The following is a 6,063-nucleotide window of genomic DNA, read 5'->3' as shown; positions in this document are numbered from 1 at the left end:
TAATAATGGAGTGTGATTTATTTTCAACTCAAATGACTGCTGGTAAAATATACGACAGGTCTGGACCACTCGTAAATTTTGTTCGTATCTGAAAAAAATCGTAGAATACGAAAACATTGGTGAATGTCACAAATTCTCCTAAATCACTCGTACGCACAACTTAAGAACAAATCTGTGCGTACGAACGGTTCTTGCGAGATGAAGGTGATGGGCAGGTGAGAAGGAAATATAAAATGTTATTTTGAGTACATTCTAGTCAGTTGTGTGAACTTAATGTATAAATTACTGATCTAAAGACACAATCTACCGCATGCTTAGCAATTTATTTTATTTTGACCAGTATAAAAATGATAGGCTTATTTAAATTTAACTTTTATTTCTAGGAAGTGGTTGAAATTAGAATTCATAATTGGGATTTCAATAAAGCTCAGTAAATAAACCTGTCAAATCATCCATCATTAGCTTTTTAATCAGTTCTAAACATCCATGTATCAATCTTATAAATAAATAAAAACCTCCTCTAAGCTTGTTTGGGATAATTTGTCACATTAATTTAATTATCTGAGTCATAACTGAGTTTAAAAACAGGACAAATGCAACTAGTTTAATGAAGAATCTGTCTCCAGTCATTAAATCAGATGTTTATTTATGTAGGTAAAAGTATCTTTAACAACCAGTTAAAATACATTAGAAATCAGGAAATAGCTTCTAATTTATTCAAATTTTTCTGGGGGAGGACCCCCAGACCCCCCTCCAGCATGCTCCTTACACACTTTAAGACTTCTTGTGTGAGAGAATAAACCAACACACCTGTAGGGCTCCACTTGTCTCTGCTGAATGAAACTATGGCTGATTTTCAAACTGTATTCTTAGTTTAAAGTACTGATACTATACATGGTTGAATGAAGGTGAACATAATATCGATTAATATGGTTTGAGTATTACTGCATCACAACAGAACCCTTTGGTGTTCAGTTGTTGATGGGTGCAGACAGTTAAACTGAGAACACACTGATTACATGCTGAGTCTTGGTGGTTTGTGTTCATCAGGTGGTGGCCTGAGATGGTATAATTCCTGGCCTGGATTATTGTACCAGCCCACCCCTGTGTATTGTCTTTTCAACTGTAGACAGCATATGGAATTCATATTTATGTTTTGGCCTTATTGTAGCAACAACAGAAAAACCTGGTCGCACATCTGTGGGTGCGTCAGACCCTGTCCCCCAGGCTGCGTGCCCACCAACTTTGAGCACAAAGTTTCTGCCCTGAGTGGAACCATTTAACATAATGCAGCTAAGTTAATTTTATGTCTTAAAGTGAAGTTTTTATAATTGACTTCAAAAGAAAACTCTTTTTCTCCACTGTTTTATCAAAGATGGTGGTATTTTGTTAAAAATAACAGAATGACAATATCACAATCCCCAGTTTAAGCGCACTGCGGGGCGCACCAACCCTGCCGTCTTGCCATCTTTGTGCAGCATGAGTAATATAGCAAAGTACTACAGCCAATTGAAAAAAAAATAAATGTGGCAACTGATCTCACCTGCGTAGAAGAGGATACTGAAAAAAGTAGCTGCAAGGCTTTTGGCAGCTCAAAGCAGATAAACTGTCTTGCAGTTGCTGGTGTTTTTTCCTTTCTTTTCTTTTCACTGTTAGCCTGAAAGCTTAAATTAGACCAGATGTTTTGTCAGGTAAGCCAAAATGACCTACCAAGATGGAGTTTACAAGTGCAAGCCGTTTAAAAATTCTCTATCAAGGAGAAAAATGTCAACACCTTTGCAATTGAAATTATAAATGGCGATATGCTGCCAAACCTTAGCCAGAAGCTGAGGAAACCATATGCAGTTATGGAGTTAGAGAAAGGATGTGAGGGCGGCAATAAGTTCAGTGATGACACCAGGCAGGTTCTTGGAAAGCAGAACGAATGAAACGAAACCCAAAGGTATTTTGAAAAAGGAGGCAGAGCTTTAAGTCAAACACTGAAGCTCCCACACACTCAAGATAGAAGATGAAGATTGTTGCAACGTTAGGCAACTCATGTTCAAGGAGGAGGCTCTTGCAGGCTTGTTGTGTCCCCAGTTGACAGCTTTGATGGTTTAACCACATCAGGTGGGAACTATAGCCATGAACATACAACTTCAATTTCAAAAAAAGTTTGGACGTTGTGTACATAAAAACAGAATGCAACGTTTTACAAATCTTGTAAACTGTATGTTCTTTGTTCACAATGGAACAGAGTAAAATATGCACTGGCAAAATGAGTCAGAATGTGCACAAGTTGTGGTGAAAAAAAATCTATGAAAAAAAAAGAATTCCATAAAGACACCATCTAGCTTTCCCAGTGATCAAACTTGTTAAAAGTAAAGGCTGTAAGACCATCTCCAAGACGCTTGAAGTTCCTGTTTATTTTGTAAGACTGCTTTACTGCATCTGACACAAGATGTCTTAAATCAGTGAAGGGGACAATGAAACCTCAAGACTATCAAGGCAATCTGAAGCAATATGTAGTGTACAATGTCAGGTCTTCAAGGTCTTGGTCACAGCAACCTGTGTCATCTCAGTCTTTATTTGCCTGTTTACAGGTTGGTACTGAAGAAATGGTCCGTCATTGTTGTGGTGTTGTTGACCCATGTTGTGATTCTGTTTATCTCTTTCATTTTTATTTTGAATGTTTTATAAACAAAACCTTAGTTTAAAAAGTTTACCATCCGATGAGGCAGTTGGCTGATTTGGGCATTTAACTGCTGCAGCCAACTGAGAGTTAACTGACTTTTTTTTTTGCTAACCGGGTCCATTTTAATCCTTTTAATTTAAGTTAGCTCAGCTTCTTGAGCTCCCAGACACTGGTTTTAAATATGTTTATTTCATCAACTCTTAAGAGTACACATCAGTTCTCCCACTTCTTTTCTTTTTTTATTGAAATGAAATTGATGTGAGAAATGATTATCTGTTAAGTAAAAAAAGTGTTAATATGTTGAGAAACTGTTTTGATAAAATCGTTAGAAAACTATTAAGAGATGACACAATTATATTTTCTGTTTGGTGAGATTGTTTGCATCTTAATTATATTGACTGGTTATATTTTATGCGTCATGTTTTATAATTTTAAAATGTTTCAAAAAGGATGTATTTCTTTTCTTTGTAAGCTTTTTAGACTTTCAGTCAAATGTTTTATTGGGCAATTACAAGTAGCCTACAATTTAAAAGAAACAATGGAATAACCATATTTTTGAATCATCTAGCATAGTGGTCCATTATCATTTTTGTAAAGTTGAAAATGCAAATGTACTAATGTCATTTTAAGGCACAGTCTGTTAAAGTATATTGAGACAGAAAAAAAAAGGAATGTATTAAGATATGTTGATATTACTATAAGTGAATAAATCAGATGCGCTTCAGATGAGGAGCTGATCACCAGCAACCTGTGTCATCTCAGTCTTTATTTGCCTGTTTACAGGTGGATTATCTTTATTGCTGTGGTACCATTCTTGGGACCCGTAATAAATCTTGGTCTTGACACATGTTGTCAGGTTCCACCAATCACAGGGTCCTCCAATACGACAATGGCCCAAAACAGGTCACCCAAGAATGACTAAGAAGAAAACACTGGACTCTTGTGAAGCTAATATCTGTGTTTTGATCTAAATCCTGTTCAACATCTGATGAGGAAGGAGATGAAGCATGCAATCTGGAGAAGAAACTCTTTAAACTTGAGACAGTCTGCTCATGAGAAGTGGGTTGACAGTTGAAGTCCTATAAAGAGTTACAGGGATCACTTTCTTTCAGTTTGCTTCAAAAGGTTGTGCAACAAAATATTAAGTTATACATGACAAGTTTACACAGATTCCCCCCTATTTTGCAGGTATACAGACGTATAGGGCAATCTCAAAGTTTTTTCACATCTCATGAATTTCTTTTCAAAAACTCATGATTAAATTTATTTTTCATCTCAGTGCCTGTAGGACATAAAAAAAACAATAAATACATTTAAATAACCCTCTCCCAACCTGCTCTGCCACTAGAAATACGTTTTCCACTTCTCCCCATCCTTGTTTCTCTGCTTCTCTGCACTGCAGAGCTATCTAAGCTCTATGTTCTGTCTTTCTCCGTGACTAATATCCCCCCCCCCCCCACATTGCCACACACATACCCTTGGATAACATGGGAGTAATATGGATTTTTTTGTGAAAATTCCAGATTTTTGAGGGTCAAGATACATGAAAACATTCGAAGGGATTGACATGTATGTTAAGTGCCATCCTTTATGTCAAGAGCAATTTCATTCGTTTGTTTTTCCTTAATTTGTTAGTTTGTTTTGTAGTATTTTTTGTGTTTTTTGTCAGTTTCAACTTGTTTTAGTGATGAAAAAGTACATGCTGAAGTACCCTGGTTTTTGACATTAACAATGAAAGAGAAACTGATTAAAAAAATTATTCTGAATATTTGTGCTGGAACTGTAGAGTGGATTGTCTGTGGAACATAAAATTTTGCTTTTTAATTTTTTTAGTACGTTGTAATAAGAAGAATTTTACTGTAAGAAAATTAGTGTTCTTTTACTGAAATCATGTCTAAACCATGCGTAAACCATATGAATCCTGAACTGATTAAAATGTGAAGAGAATAGACCATACCACTCCAGTACTGGTTCTGAACGGCGATTTAATGCTTCAAGCCTGAGCATCAGCAGCGTTCAGACAGGACCCCAGAAGTACAAAACATTATATCATATGTCTTCAGCATCTGGCCTGCCCACTACATACCTACGGCTGAGACCAGAGACACTCAAACAGAATCATTTTTCCTTATGTTTACTTCAGCAGCATCTATGTGTTGTCATGATGCTCCAGGCATGTAGCTAAAACTCTTTTAATCAAGGCATAACAATAATCACACAATAGTTTATAGAAACCAGTAATTAAAAATAAAAAAATGTAAAATGGTGTTGTGCTTTTAGAATCAGCAAGTAAATGACCAATAAATTTCTTTATTACCATGGACAAATTTTCATAAAATCATTAAAACATTTAAACAAATACTTGAATTTATGGGCATACTGCATTCTGATTGTCATTTCTCTCTCTGTTAGTGCTTCAATCAATGTAAAAGTTAGGAGCACTACGAATCATTTATAGTGGTATGGTAATCTTGCTGTAACCAGGTTAGTTTTAGACAAAATAGACCCTATTTATGATCATTATTTATCTATAAAGATAAAAAAAAGGTCTTAGATTTGAAAATCCACATCTGATCTAATTCTGAATTTATGGCAAATGATCATGTGCACAGCAAAAACCAGAGTGTTAATATTTCAGTGTTAAACTTTTCAGAGTTGATTTTAACTCCTGAAGTGTTTTTTAACACTTTCTGAGTTAACTGACAGCCAGTGTTAGTGTTAATTCACAGAGTTAATCTCATAGTGTTGTCTCTGGAGTGAGTTAAATAAGCTCCACCCACTATTAATTGACAATTAAAAGTGCCATATATTATACAACACTTAACACTGTTGTCATATAACACCGTGAAGTGTTTATTCTGAAAAGCCCCACCCTCTTCCACCTCATGCCAAATGAACAAAGCAAGGGATGCTGGGTAATCTTGTAGAAATGATGCATTTGCATGTATGTGTATCACAGTTAAAGATGTTCAGGAGTGTAAAAACGAGCTGGTATGGTTAGTTGGTGTGTTCAGGTTAGCTACTTGTTCAATTTTAAGTCTGTGTTATTGGTCACAAATCAGCACCATGAGTGAGAGGTACTTCCTGATGTGTGAAGGTTGACTGTTGTGCTGCTGAGTTCATACATTTAAAGAATTGACCTCAACTCTGAGCCAGAGTACAAACTGCTCTGTAGCTGACAGTGTATAACTTACACTGATCTTATGTTAGGCTACTAAATGCAGAATGCACATTATATGCATTGAAAAACAATTCAATAAATGTTAACACATCAGTGTAAGGAAATAACTAAATTCTAATGTAAAAAATACACTTATTGGGCCTCATGCAAGAACCGTTCGTACGAACAGATCTGTTCTTAAGTTGTGCGTACGAGTGATTTAGGAGAA

Source organism: Austrofundulus limnaeus, unplaced genomic scaffold (genome assembly GCF_001266775.1).
Source record: "Austrofundulus limnaeus strain Quisiro unplaced genomic scaffold, Austrofundulus_limnaeus-1.0 Scaffold15, whole genome shotgun sequence".
NCBI classification, from domain to species: domain Eukaryota; kingdom Metazoa; phylum Chordata; class Actinopteri; order Cyprinodontiformes; family Rivulidae; genus Austrofundulus; species Austrofundulus limnaeus.
Note: the sequence above shows the minus strand (reverse complement) of the source record.